General features: G+C 43.0%; 1 long non-coding RNA gene across 2 annotated transcripts in view; it reads left to right on the plus strand.

The window, feature by feature from the left end:
• The first annotated feature begins 475 nt into the window (after positions 1-475).
• Positions 476-15614, plus strand: part of LOC118915464 (uncharacterized) — a 66344-nt gene continuing 51205 nt past the window's right edge. For both annotated transcript variants that reach the window (XR_008991912.1, XR_005026081.2), the window contains exons 1-2: positions 476-628; positions 817-971. This is a non-coding gene — a long non-coding RNA (uncharacterized LOC118915464). The remainder of the gene's footprint in view (positions 629-816; positions 972-15614) is intronic.

Raw genomic sequence — 15614 nt, forward strand, 5'->3', positions numbered from 1 at the left:
ATTGATTTAGCAATGGCTAAAATCACATCTGGTCCCGGGTGTGCACGTTTCCCCACCCAAACTCGGCCCTGTACATGCAAGCCTGCTGTTGCCAACAAACATGCCCGCCTCTTCTTGCAGGCTTCCAGTCTGTCAAAGGCCCGGGACCCTTCTCCAATGGAGAACTGCGACCGTTCAGTTCAGTCCGGATGTCCCCCCTCCAAGCTGGGCAGAAATCTGGCTTCCCCACAGCAAGCAGCCTTTAGATTCTTTGAAACATACCGCGGCTTGGCCCCCGTTTTCCTTGACTCTCTGCCAAAACTATTACACGTGTCGGAGCAGCAAGGGACTGGAAGAATTATGATTTCCATTTGGCTTCTGCGGCCGCTTAGTCTCATTTGCACTGGCTTTGAAATATAGCAATTGCTGTTTTTGTTGTTTGGGTTTAGAGGCTGTTTCAAATTCTGTCTCCTTTCTCCCCTCTTCTCCTAGCCCTTTCTCTTTCTAGGATGAGGATGGAGGAAGTAGGAATCACAAGTGAAAGAACTAAAGCTCAGCTGCCACCATCACAGCCTCCTCTCCTACGTGGACTCATTGCTCCAGCACCAGATTTCATTAACCGAAGGGCTACATTGCAAGGCAGAGCATGGTAATGAGGTTGTAGCTAATCAGAACATATGGAATGTTTGCACATTAGCTGCAATTCCTTACTTGGGAGGGGGTGCGCTGGGGGGGCAGTTTGAGCAGGATTCCATTACCCACGTGGGGGTGCATGAACAATCCGTGGGTCCCTTCTCTCCAGCATTGCCATGGTCTCCTATTCTCATCCTCCTGTAGCCCCTGCCAGCCCTGCCTTGGTGATCACCACCACGGCAATGAACGAAAGGTCGCTGAATCAAGGGCCGCGCTTGCTGAAGAGAGTTGCCAGTCATTTCCTTGTTGACCAATCCAGCGGGAACTCGCCCATCCTTGTCTGCTTGACTTCTTGGCAGGTGAGACACTACTGCCCCTGTCCCCTTGACCTTGAATGGGTTCTGGGGTATTAGTCATACTTGTTTTTCTTCCTCCCTCTCTGGACGTTTCTTCTCTCCCTGTCCATTTTTTCAGGTTCATTTGTACATGTTTAGAAATATACTATTGCTACCTAAAGTCAGGACATTTGGGGGATCAAAATAACTACTATAGCACTTCCCAGATACTTGCCTGACTGCCCTGGCCCCCTCCTTTATCTTTACCTTTTTCTTTTTTCTCTCTTATTCTTTGTACAGACTTTAAATGCCAGTTGCTGGCTGGGCCCTGGAGATGCAAAAATGAGGGGCTATAGCCGCTGTCCTGGAGGGCGTCACAGTCTATGGCTTGTGGCCATCACCCCACTTACCTCCCCACAGTCCATATCTGAATTTTCCACCAAACACACACTTCTGGGTTCCAAGGTGGCAGAGACCAAAATGTTTCCAGGTTGTAATCTATGGTTAGGGAAACTCTCTAACAAACTTGAATTTAACAAGAGCGTAGGATCCATGTCAGAAACACAGAACCTGTAAGGATTTTATAGTCCCTAGTGACCAATAACCCATTTAGCAAAAGAGTCATGGGGATTCAGAGAGTGGAAGTCACTTACCCAAGACCGCATCACATGAGAGTGGCTGTTCATACGTGGTACCCTTTGAGCATCATTCCTAACCACCATCCCCATAATGCATGAATATTTAGGAAGGGTCACAGACTCTGTAGCAGATGCTTCTGATGCTCCGTGCAAGTCCCATGGTGGGCTCTCTGCTCCCCCTGGCCTTCCATAGCTACAGCAGGTGTTGGCAGCTAACAGCTCCCATCTGCATTCTTCTACGAATGATTGTCCTTGCCCAGAGATGCCTGGGAGCTTAAGCTCCCCACCCACCCCAGGGGGCAGCCCATGCCCCGTGACTGCTGGGTGGAATTAAGGCCTCAGCTCTCTGGCATTTGGGCAGGACACCCTCTGTGCTGCAGTTAATACCCGGAGCTCCCGAAGGAATCAGGCTGAGTCTATTCTCCTGAAGTGCTGTTGTGGTCTAATTTCTTTCCTACCTGGTCCTGCTTCCGCACTCCCCTCCAGGTTTCTCCCCACCTAAGGCCCAGTTTCTGGGAAGCCTGCTCTGTGACGAGTGCCACCAGCTCACCTGCTTGGGTAGGCTTCAGGGTCCCTAGCTCTGAAATGAGGTTGTTGGCTTCCCCCATGGCTAGTGGGATTGTACAGGCAAAACCCATGCCATCAGTGCCCTCTGTATAGCCCCAGAAATCCACACAAAGAGGTGGCCTTCATCTCTCTCCTCTGTCCCGCTCAGAGAGCACCGAAGGCCCTTGAAATATAGAAGTTGAAGAAGTAGGGGGAGGTATTTCTCTGGGAGAGCTATGAGGATGTCTTGACTGGAGTAGAACTGGTTAGAAGTGACTGTTTGCAAGCACGAGGGCACAAAGCACTATCTCTCCTCTGCCAAGGGTTAGGCCCCATGGACACAGCAGTTTAATTTCCTCCAGGTAAATCTGGTGTGGATGGCATGACACAAGTTAAGTTGCCTTCATCTCAGAATCACTCAGGATTAGATGACAAGAAGGACCTCCATTTAAGAAGAGGACAAACAGTCTGGGTTGGATCCAAGCACTTTTCTTTGGCATGCTTCTCAGCACACAACCATCTGAGAACTAAGGGATGCTCACTGATGGCACATCCCATCTAGAGGTCAGAGTGAAGGAACACTATTTATTGACGACTTCTTTATGGGCAAGGGGCACTGGCCTTGGGGCAGGGGGGTGGGAATGCACAGTTGGATGGGGAAATGTATTCATGCGCAGCTAGATGATGAAATGGATTCCTTGTTTAAATGGAAAGGTTTTTCATCAGGAGGACCTTGTATTTCTCTGGCACACATCCTTGAGGTGCTTCAACTTCATTGTCAACTCCCCAAGCTATGCTCCATCCTTTCTTTCCTGGACCAGAGTAATGTCTTCCTCACTGGACTCTCCACATCCAGTCTTGCCTCTTTTCCATCCAGTCCCAACACAGCTAGCCACAATGAGCTTTTTAAAAGTTAAGTCATTCGGTGGCATTCCTTTGTGTTGAGCACCTTGCTGGCACCTTGTTGCCTAGATCCCTCCTTGTGTATAGAGGATCTTAGCTCCTGTTCTCTGACCTTGCTCCTTGACTCCACTTGCCTTGACTTTTACAGCCACTCTCCTTCCTGGCTCAGGGCCTCCCTCACATGCTCTTCCCTCTGCTTGGAACTCCTACTCAACCTTTGGCTCTTGACTTGACGACACCTCCTCAGGGAAGCCTTCCCTGCCCTTCCAAAGCACGTCAGCTTCCCTTCTATAAGCCCGTGTGTGCCCCAAATTCTTTTTTTTATGGCATGTGTGAAGATTATTGAGTAAAGAATGTGTAATCGGTGGCTTGACTGTTTTTTTCATTGCTTATTCCCAGAGCCTATCTTGTGCCATGGACATTGTAGGCCTTTGATGGATTTTAATTGATTATAATGAATGAACTTAGAAGATGAATCAGATAAGCTAATCAAATTACACCCATATTTTGATCTCTATTATTCTTGTTTTCCTTGTTCCCTCCCAAATCCTGTGGCTGGCATGGCATAGCCTGGTAATAATAGCAACAGTGACCATAAATAGCACTTACTGAATTCTTTAAATTTCATAGAACACCCCCATGCCATGGCTATCATAGAACATGTTTTCCCTTACTTGACCCTTATAAGCTGATGGGGGTAGTTAGTATTATTCCCATTTCACAGATGGGAAAACAGATGCCTGTAGGATTTTGGCAGATGCTGACCCAGCTCTGCTGCTTTTTAGCTGTATGAGTCCTGATGACTCAGGAGAATTCTTGGAGCCTCAGTCCCTTAAGGGCAGGTCAAGCTCTCTCCTGTGTATCCCCACAGCACCTCTGCCTACGCCCACCATGGTGTGTTTCATACCATATTTTAATTTAAAAAAGTCTCTCTCCTGCACCAGACCCAACACAAATTGAGGATAAGGATTGTGTATTATTCACAAGCACACTGTCCAGCACAAGGCGGGCCCTTCTCTTAGTCTGTTTAGGCTGTTGTACCAGAATACTGGGTGCAGTGTAACCGACAGATGCTTAATTTTCATACTTCTGGAGGCTGAAAGTCCAAGATCAAGGTGCTGGCAGTTTTGGTGTCTCGTGAGACCAGCTTTCTGGTTCAGAGATGGCTGTCTTCTCTCTGTGTCCTCAGGTGGGGGAAGGGTGAGGGAGCTCTTTGGGGTTCCTCTTACAAGAACACTGATACCATTTTTGGGGAATCTACCTTCATGATGTAATTATCTCCTGAGGTCCCCAGCTCCTAATGCTCTCGCACTGGAGGTTAGGATTTCAACGTAGGAACTTTGTGGGGACACAAACATTCAGTCTATTGCAACCCCCCAAATGTTTGCTGGGTGAAAAGCTAATGAGGCAAATGCATGGGGTTATCTCTCAAATCATGACACTAATATGGTGACTGCTGAATAATCAGCACAGGGCAGGACAAGACCACGGGCTCTGAGTGAGGCTGACCCTAGGCCAAGACCCGCCACCCCCCTGGGCTGCAGCCAGGGGTAAAACCTCATTGCTGGGCATACAGGAGGGATTCGTGTACAGATGTATCATTTAAAATTGCTGCTTTAACTCACCTTGCAAGGTCCAGTGGCAATAGCATGCATCTCCGTGATTTGTACAAAATTACTTCCCTGAACCTTTAAGAATCACCTAATAAGCATTGAGGGAGGCTGCCTTTCATGCCCACTATTGCAAACTCAAGTCACTACATCATATCCCTGATTGGGTTTTCTCTTGGTCTGGGTTGTGTATGTCTATTAATTTTCACTTCCCACGGAGTTACCCAATTAAAGCCCCATGTTTCCTCACCTAGAAGATGGGCGCTGATAGAAAAACTGGTGACAAACCCTTATTTCTGTGACTCTACTTTCCACTTTCTCACGTACCTCCCAGTAAGTCCTCATTAGAGCTGAAGAATTGCTTAAGGAAAAATGTTAATGTTTTTCTAACAATGATTTATCTGTCAACATCTTTCTCCATTTCCTTGCACTTCATTAGAATGACCCCCTATGAGACCATTTATTCCTCAGGCAACCATAGTATGTGTGTTGTGTGCATGTGTGTGCGTGTGTATGGATACGTATGTGTGTGTCTCGTGTGTACAGCTTTGGGGGGGCCAAGGGTGATCTTGGTGCATGACACATGCAAGAATCAAGTAGCTACACCAGGTTACTATTATTTTTTAAGTCTAATTTCGGTGGGTTCGTGTGCCTGGGTGACATTGTTTACACAGCTCTAGTTATTTATGGCACTTAGTGGAATCGGGCTAAGAAATGAATTTATAGCCTGAATGAGCCGAATACATCTCGGCAATCACATCTCCTCACAGCCCCATTAAGGGCGCTCACATCTATGGCTTCGTTGCCTTGTGCTTGGAACAGATTCTCAGACATTAAAAAGCCCAAACTTCAAGAGAAACACTTTTCATTTCACACGGACCCTCCCTTAAATGGATCCCTTCTCCCAGAATACCCTCAGTGCACACCGTTTAAAACTCCTAAATCGGACAGGTGAAAGGTATGGATACAAGATGGGAAGACATACGAATGGGAATTAAATGCACAGGAAAGCATTCAACCTCACTGGTCATCAGAAGAAAATATGGAGGTTCCATTTTATCTCTGTTACATAATAAAAATATAGTCGCCATCCAAACAACCCATACTGGCTGGACATTATGTTAATGGCATACTTATAGACCGTGGTTGGCAGTGCAAATTAGCGAGACATTTTTGTCAGGCAATTTTGCAGGACATAGCCAGAGCTATAAGAGGCTTTATACTTGTTGGCCTGGTACTTTTCCTAATCTGTCTGGACAAATAACTCCACAGAAGAGGAAAGATATCTGACATGTCTGAAGTTCATGTAGGCAGCATTATCAATATTATGTAAAATTGAAAATGACCTCCAACAGTGGGAGAATAATTGTTTACTAAATCACTGTTTAGCCGCTCACTAAAATATTATGTAGTTATTAACAAGTGATTATAAAGACCATAGAGACAATAAAAATATATACAACATGGTGTTAAGAGGAAAAAGAGGCTGAAAATCGAATCTGTGACTACAAAGTAGACATGTAAATGAATATGGCAAAATTAGAGAATTCAAAATGAGAATCTTTGCAAAAAGATCATTGTACGTGTACATGTTTTCTGTGTGTATGAGTGTGTGTGTTTATAAAATGACATGTTTTCTTTTTAATGCTGATATTAAAAATTCTGGTAGAGGTCAGGGAATGGTAGTAATATCACCTAGCTGTTAAGTTTTGGAATTAAACGTGTGATGACATCTTAGCTACTTAATACTGGTGTAACCATGAGCAAATTATTCAACATCTCTGAGTTTCAGTTTCTGCATCAGTAAAATGGGAATAAAAAAATGCAACTTGTGTTTTTGGATTAAATGAGGCAATACATGAAAGAAAATACTGCAATACCTGGCGTAGCTAACTCTCAATGATTGCTTATTATTATGTCTGTCTACATATCAGTCTATGTATATGTCTATTTATCTATATCTATCTAGTCTACTCCATCATAAAGACATGGTGGTTGACTATGCAACATCCGTATGACCACAGATCATTAGTCAGAGCCAATCAAGGTATAATTCCATCCACTTGCTGGTGATTGATCCAGGCATTGGCCTGTGAGCCAATCCTAATTAATGACACTTGATGGGAGAAACACATTGGTCCATTTTTTTCCTCTGGGCTTTGTCAAGTTTAGATGTAATCGTGAGACTTAGGGTGACTTTCATCTTCTGAAGATGGACACAATACCAAGAATGGCAAAACAGAGGAATAGAAAGAATCTGAGCCCTCACTGACATTAACGAGTCTTTGCATCAACAACATACATGTCCACCCTACCCCACTGCTTCCAGATACATGAGAGAACAACTTTCCTTGATATTGTAGTCAGTCTGAATTAAGCCAGTTACTTGCAAATAAAAACACTGATATAATCAGCATACAATGGTTCTTTCCTTGGGAGACCTGAACATTACTGGTCAGAAAATGGTTTATATGGCACCTTGCAGCTTTGATACCTTCCTTTCCTTGCTATTCTTGCTGAACTCCAGACGTTCCTATGGGCTGTTGACTTGACAGCTTCTTCTGGGTGTCTGAAAAGACATGGGCAAGCTTAACATCTCCCAAACTGGACTTGCGATCTGTGTGTGTCAATGCACATGCACCCCTCCCCGTCATTGCTTGTCTCAGGGCACATAACCACCATCTATCCAGCCATGTAAGCCATACCTTATCCTTGTCATTTCCTTTTCCCTCTCTTCCCATGTTCAATCTACTGCCAAATCCTATTGATTTCACCTTTTAAATATCTTTGCATCTATCCATTTTCCTGGGTTCCCCCATCACTACCCTGGTCCAGGGTATGATCATCTCTCACAAGACTGATGACTATTGCCTCACGATGGGATTCTCCACACTGAATGTTGCTCCTCTCTGTGCAAGTCTCCAATTAGACTATAAGTATACACAGACATACATACATAAATGCAAATCCCATTGTGTCACCTTCTTGTTTAAAACCCTTTGGTGTCTTCCATTTGCTCTTGAAATAAAGACACAAATATTTAACACAGGCTAAGGGACCCTACGTGGTCTGATTCCTTTTCCTCCAAACGTTCACCCACTGTTGTTTCCCAGTCCTGAATTTCTCTCATTTCTTTCCTATATGCTATATTCCTGCAATCAGAGGGCTTTTGTGTATTCTTTCTACAGGGAAAGTCCTTTCTTCTGTTTTATATCAAGTATTTGTATTAATTTTTTAGATCTTGGCTCAACAGTCATTTCCTTGGGGAAGAGTCCCAAGACCAGGTCAGACCTGCCTATCAAACACACTCATGTACCTCCCAAATGGCACTTAAGGGCCACTTCAATTTTGTATTTATTTGCTTGACTGTTTGATCAAGGACTGTTTCTTCCCCAGTAAACTAATTTTCTATTGCCAACCACTCTATCTCCAGAGGAGGGACTCAACAAATGTTCGTTGGGTGAATGACGAATGAATGGACGTTGCCTTAATCCAGCCCCTTCATATTACATGAGCTACAGTCATAGCCCCATAAAATGGCATTGTCTCTCTAGCTGTGCATGACTGCTAGAGATAACTCTGAATCCTAAGTCTGGTTGTTCTTTCTTTGCATGAAAATATCCAATGGTTGTCCATTGCACAGGTAACAAAGTATGTTTTATTCCCAACCTAATTTTTCAACTTTGTCTCCTAATTGTACTGCTCACTGTTTACTCTAACATGTGACCACACTCAATCACTTGCTCTTTTCTGACACTTTTGCTCTTCCTAGCCTTGTTCAGGCTAGTCCCTCCAGCCACAATCTCATTCAACCTTCCCCTCTTATCAAGACTTCATCTGTCCTTCTAAATTCAAGGTAAATGCATTCTGCTTAAAGTTCTCTGTCATTCCTTGATTAGTATTAATTTCCCCTTTCTCAGTGTCCTTATAACTTACAAGATGCTGGGTACAATGTGATCCAAAACTATAATGTATTTTAACCCCTGCACCCAGGGCTATTTTGCATGGTGTTGGAAGGGGAGAGCCACGTGATTCCTGTTTCTGCACAATGAAGAATCCATTTCTAACTTCAGTTCTGGAGTGGGTTGTATTATTGTGCACAAATATTGGCTACTCTCCTGGAACCTGAGTCAGTGTTGGGCCCTGGGGTGCAGGGTAGTAGAGGAGAGAGGAAGGGAGAAGGTGCCCTGGAGGGGGATGTATGTGCCTGTCTGTACGTGCGTATTATGCATGGGGGCAATGGAGTTCCGTGGTCCGGCTCTTGGAAGTGTGACCCAGGCGATCTCTAGGGGGCGGGTGGGAGAGGGGACAGGTGTGCATGGCAGCGCGGCTCCGTTCTCACTCAGGCACTCCTCTGCCCACCACTTTCCCCAGCTGCATTTCCCAGGTGTTCATTTCCTTGTCACAGCACTCTTTGGGTACCCACCCTCCACCCCAATTCAATTCCTGTAAATCCCTTTTAGGCAAAGAAGAAGTTCTTCTTGCCCTTGACACAGCGTTGCCATTTCAAATATGTTTATGTAATTAAAAACAGGTGCATTAATGTAAAGAAAAGAGTCACAAGTCAATGGTCAGCCATATTGGTAGTAAGCAGATGGCAGGCGTGGGAAGCAGAGCCCGGCACTGTGCTGCGGCCTGCAGATCGTTCGGAATGTCGGCCCTGCAGCCCGCCTCCGCCAGGCCGCCTGGCCAGGAAGCCTTTGAAAGAAAATTAAAGCAGCTACCTGCCATTTTGCTATTCCCTCCTTTGTAATGGTTCTTGAGTTGTTGACTTTTCTCCTTAAAAGTAAGTGGAAAACGTTCTGAACTGACAGATACAACTGGATTTCCTCCTGGGAATTTACTATACAAACAGGCAGTGGCTGGAGTCTTAGAAAGACAGAACAAAGGAAATGTTTGAAAACAGGGAAGTAGAAATACTGCTGACAATGAAATTGGAAAAAAACTACCCAACAAAGAAACTCCCCCACTTCCTCAGGCCTGCTCCTTTATAGGCAGGGAAACTTGCAGCAAATCGTGCCGCTGTCTTTTTAAATTAGACTTTTAGATCTTTGTTAGAAAAAAAATAATCCTGCAGCTCTCTACTGCAGAATGTAACGTGCTCGGTAAAACCGTTCAGCTTTAAGCAGAGAGAGGGGTGCCCTTACTCATCTATGGGGGGCTGTTTGCAGAGCCAGTGTCACTGGTGGGGGGGACCAGCGAGGGTCTGTAGCAAATTACAGTGTGTGAACAATCCCGCAGCCACCTGGATGTCTAGTTAATAAGCACTGTGCCAGGGTCTTTAATTGCTGTCTGGACCTGAAACAAAGGCTTCAACCATCAGTCTGGTAATTACCCCACCACCCCATGGTGCTAACCCTTCAATTACCCTGTCGCTGCGTGCTACCCACCGGATCATTAACTCCCGTGCCACTCCACTCTGCAGATCAGGTAAATTCTCTGTGAGCCAATTCCATTGTTTCTCAGATGAAACTAGAGTGCTGGAGGGAGTGATATGTCTATTTTATATTGGCAATGATTATGAAGGCTGCCAGTTTCCACCCCGGCTCTGCCACTGAATGTCCAAGGCTTTCAATTTGCAGCCTAACTGTCTATAATTGGCAGGTTTAATCCCCACTTTGTCTATCCACGGAATACAGTAGAATGTTGTGGAAAGTTATCAAGGATTTAAAAGTCGTGTACCAATGCTGGGTTGTGAGTGTGTCGAGGGATCTGAAGTTTCTGGTGTGTTTCTCCCCTCCCCATCCTCTTTCCAAAGGAAGGAAGGGCTGGCACAGAGGAGTCAAGTCCCCCAGTCCCTGGCAGCCACTGCTGTTTTCTGCCCTGCGATTTTGCCTTTTTGAGGATGTCATATAGATGGAATCATACAGTATGGAGAGCATATTCACTGATGTTGGTGCATCTATTTTCTTGCTGAGTGGCATTCATCGCATGAATGTACTGATTTTGTTTTTCTGCTTACCAGTTAAAAAATATTTGTCTTATTTCAGGTTTTGAGAAATTATGTACAAAGAACGGTACACATTGACTTACAGGAATTTGTGGGACCTTAACTTTTCATTTCTTTTGACATGCGCTGGATTTTTTTTTTTAGGGTAAGAACCCTTAACATGAGATCTGCCTTCTTAAACTTTTAAACACAAAATACAACGTTGCTAACTGTAGGCACTGATGCTGTATAGCAGAGCCCTAGGAGTTATTCACCTGTGTCACTGAAACCTTGTATCTGTTGAACAACAACTCTCTACTTCCCTCTCTCCCTGGCTCCTAGAAACCACCATTCTACTCTCTGTTTCTGTGAGTTTGAGTATTTTAGATACTTAATGTAAGTGGAATCACGCAGTACTTGTCCTTCTGTGGTTGGCTTATTTCACTTAGCGTCATGACCTCCAGGTTTGTCCATGTTGCTGCATATGGCAGGATTTCCTTTTTTAGGGCTAAGTAATATACCACATTAAAAAAAGTCTATTCATCTGTTGGTGGACATGTAGGTTGCTTCTGTAGCTTAGTTATTGTGAACACTGCTGCAAAGAACACAGGAGGGTAGATACCTCTTTGAGATCCTGGTTTCATTCCTTCTGGATATACACCCAAAAGTGGAATTGCTGGAGCCTATGGATATGCCTCAAAGTCCTCACTCTTTCAATACTTGACCTTCTACTTGTCCTCTATGTTGATCCTTCTCCTGTAGGATGCAATATGTTCAAGGTTTTCCCACTCAAGATATATTTTCTTGACAAATGGTCTCTAGTTATTGTCCTGTGTTGGTCCATCCCTCCCTGGTGAAAATCCTTGGAAAGGGCTTCTATCCCCAGCACTGTGGTTGCTCTTTCCAAGGTCATCCATGGCTTCCAAGTGGCTGTATCCAAAGGCTTCTTTTTCCTAATCTTTATTGACACTTGAACTTCTAGCAACTCCCTCCTTTTGAAATCTCTCTTCTTTTGGCTTTCATTTAGTTTGATTTCCTTCAATATCTTTAACTGTTCATTTTTACACTCCTATTCTACCCAACCATATGGTTGTTGGTTTTATTAGGGACTCTATTATCATGCAGGTGCACTTTGAATGGTCCTTGATGCTATTTGGCTGGAGGATCTAGGAAGGCACAAATATTGCTTTGCAATCGCAATCACCCCCACTTAGTGAGTTTCATGAAGAAGGAAAAGATGGGAAACAAATAAAATTATACCCTGAGTTGAGTTAGTGCTTTGTTTACCATATATGTGGGCCTTCAGATAAAGTTGATTTGCTATTTTTTGTTTAGGCTTGAGCTTAAGTTCATGCTTCTCTCTCCTCCCCAAATCCAATTCCACATTTTACCTTTAGCCCACTGCCCAGCCTGTACACCTAAGGGAGCTGACCTTGAACATTTCCAGTTGTATTTCTTCTAAACACATAAGAGGATCATGCTTCCTGAACAGTTTGAAGTTGGGTAAGACCATGTGTCTTGCCTTGGACAAGGAAATGTGAAGCCTTTACGATTATATTTTCATTCTGCCACATTAATTTCTCCTTTCCATGGTTATCACTATGTTTCAGATGATGGTGACTCCATTAGCCTGGGTTACTGAATGATAAGGACATGGAACAGAGACCCCAGCTGATCCAAAATAAATATGTGACATGTGAAATAAATCTTTGCTTGTGGAGTCACTGAGGTTTTTGGAATTGTTTGTTACTGCAGCACAATGGTTTACCCTGACTGATGCAGTAAGAAAGACGTAGGCTCTGAAAAGGGATTGCTTAGACTGGGTCTACCGACCACACAGAGGTGGGGGATGCAGAAAAGCCTGGGCTGATCTTTTAACATGAAGTGATTTCACCTACTTATTTATGATCCATCAATATCCTAAAATCTGGACAATCAGATTACCCCTCCTTTCTCTTGGAGGAGAAGTGAGGAAGGGGTATGAAGAGCAGCAGGCAGAGCAGAGTAGAATTCCTTCCGTCTTCCCTTTCCCGGTATGTCCCCTTGAGGTCCTTTGCTGTGCTTCCTATAACACTACCATCCCTGCCCCATGTCTGCCACCATCTCCATACTGAGGACTCACCAATGTCTGTACTGGTCACACAGAACTCTCTCATGAGCTTCAGACCTATAAAATCAAGTGCTTATTAATACCACCACCTGTGGGTTTTATGGGCATCTAAAATACAACATGTCAAAAAATTCACTTGTGTCTTTCTCTCCAAACTGGCTCTGTTTTCCCATGTTCCTCATTTTGGTTACATTTAACTGTCAACCAGGCACAAAGCATAGCAACCATTCTTAATTTCATCTTCTCCTTTCATCTCTGCATGCAGTTAGTCACCACGTCCTATGAATTCTCCCTCTAAAATTTAAATTCGTTAAACTCTGTCCTCCCTATCTCTTCCTAGTTAAGCCTCTCATCACTTCTTGGTTAGATCATTACAATAACCTCTGACCAATTTCCTTCCAGATAATCATCCACATAGTAGCCAGAGGCATATTCTTAAAATGCGAATCAGCTAGCTAATTCCTTGCATAAAAATATTTAGTGGCTTCCCTTGCCTTAACTGTCAACCGTGACCAACAATGTCATTCCCTGTCACCTCCTGGCTATCCAGCCTCATCTCTTTCCAGTCCCTCTCCAGAACTACAGTTTAGCCACCTTGAACCACTGATGTGCCTCAAACCTGAAATCTTAATGAAAATCAAGCCCCCTGGGTTGGAGCTGTTCCACATACTGTATCCTGAGGACGGAACACTCCCCTGATACCTTCTTTAAAAGTTTTGTAAATGAAATTTTATTTTTCTTGCTGTAGCTTATTTTGGGGAAAACGTTTTATTTATTTGTAATGTATTTATGTTAATAGTAGACTTGGAAACTAATCTGTTTTCCAGCTTTATTGAGGTATAATTGACAAAAGTATAATATATTAAAAATGTACAATGTGGTAATTCAAAATAGTTATCTATTTTTTTTGTTGAGAATGCCAAAGATCTATTCTGTTAGCAAATTTCAAGTATAGTGCAGTATTATTTTAATTATGTATATCTTACAGTATTATTAACTATGCTCACCATACTGGACATTAGATCCTGAGAACTTACTCATCCTAGAACTGAAAATGTGTATCCTTTGACCAGCATATCCCCATTTCCACCACCCACAAGCCTGGGCAACCACTGACCTACTATCTGTTTTTATGAGTTCAACTTTCTTTTTTTTTAAGATTCCATATATATGTGGTTCCTTACAGTATTTGTCTTTATCTGTCTGGCTCATCTCACTAAGCATAATGGTCCCCAGGTTCATCCATGTTGTTTTAGATGGCTGAATTTCCTCCTCTTTTAAGGCCAAATAATATTCCATGTGTGTGTGTATGTGTATGTGTGTGTGTGCACACATGCATGTGATTGCATGTGTATATTTTCTTTATCCATTCACCTGTAGATAGAAATTTGGCCTGTTCCCATTTCTTGGCTATTGTGGATAATGCTGCAATGAACACAGGAGTGCAGGTATTTCTTTGAGATAGCTATTTCGTTTCTTTTGGCATATTCCCAGGAGTGGGATTATTGGATCATATGGTAGTTCTATTTTTAATATTTTGAGAAACCTCCATACTATTTTTCATAACGTATGCCTCAATTTTACAATCCTACCAATAGTGCAGAAGGTTTCCAATTTCTTTACCTCCTTGTCAGATTTGTTGTCTGTTTGATAATTGTCATCTTAACAGGTGTGAGGTGGTATCTCATGTTTTTGATTGCATCTCCCTGATGATTAGTGATGTAGAGCAACTTTTCATGTACCTGTTGGTCATTTGTACATCTCTCTGGAAAAATGTCTGTTCAGATCATTTACTCACTTTTAAACCACGTTATTCATTGTTTTTTGCTTTTGAGTTATAAGAGGTCCTTACACATGTTGGAAATTAATCCATTATCAGGAATATGGTTTACAAATCTTTTCTCCCATTCTGTAGGTTGCCTTTTCATTTCGTTGATTGTTTCCTTGCTGTGCAGAGAATTTTTAGTGTGATATACTCCCACTTGTGTATTTTTACTTTCATTACCTTTGTTTTTGATATCAAATCCAAAAAGTCATTTGTCAAGACTAATGTCAAGGAGTGAGCTCCTTGAGGGGGCAGGAAAAGAGAGGAATTTTAAAAAATGGAATATTTAGTCTTAGGGAGAAGAGGAATATTTCTCCCATTGTTAAAAAAAGTTAAATGAGTTTCAGACAGCATCAGATGAAAATGAGATCATAGTTAGAGCAGGGGATTTGGATGGTACTTCTGCTCCTTGGTTTATAATTCTTCTGTGAAGTAAGGGGATTATATGCCAGAGTAGGGGAGGAACCTGGTGGCTGGAAGTGCAGAGATAGAAAGTTAGCAAAAATAAAGGAGTTAAATTATGAGCTGACTTTGGATATTAAGGACTGGTGGACTACTCTGACAGTATAGCTGAAGACTTGCCCCATTATCCTCTTTCAAACTATTATGCTCTTATATCCTGTAGCACCAGATGCTCTTAGTGGATTAACTCAGGGATAGGATCTTGTCAGGTATTGGAGATCAACAGGCAGGAATGCGGTTGAGGGGAATGTCACAAGAGTAACCACATCATTGATTTTAGGGCAGGTAGGGAAGGAAGTAAAAACAGGAGACTCCTCTAGTAGATGGGGGAAGATGGGGGAAATGAGGTGTATAGGAAAGTGAGATCTGAAAGGAAAAAAAGGTTGGGATTTCAGTTAGATCAGATTTTGGCTTGTGTCAAAATCCAGGGTGTGTTAGATACAGTCCTACTTGTCTATTTTTTGCTTTTGTAGCTTCTGTTTTTAGAGTTACATCTAAGAAATTATTGTGTAGACCAATGTCATGAAGCTTTCCCCCAGAAGTTTTACAGTTTCATATCTTATGTTTAAATGGTTAATCCATTTTGAGTTGATTTTGGGGTATGGTATAAAATAAGGGTTCAATTTAATTCTCTTGCATGTAAA

Source organism: Manis pentadactyla, chromosome 10 (assembly GCF_030020395.1).
Source record: "Manis pentadactyla isolate mManPen7 chromosome 10, mManPen7.hap1, whole genome shotgun sequence".
NCBI lineage: Eukaryota > Metazoa > Chordata > Mammalia > Pholidota > Manidae > Manis > Manis pentadactyla.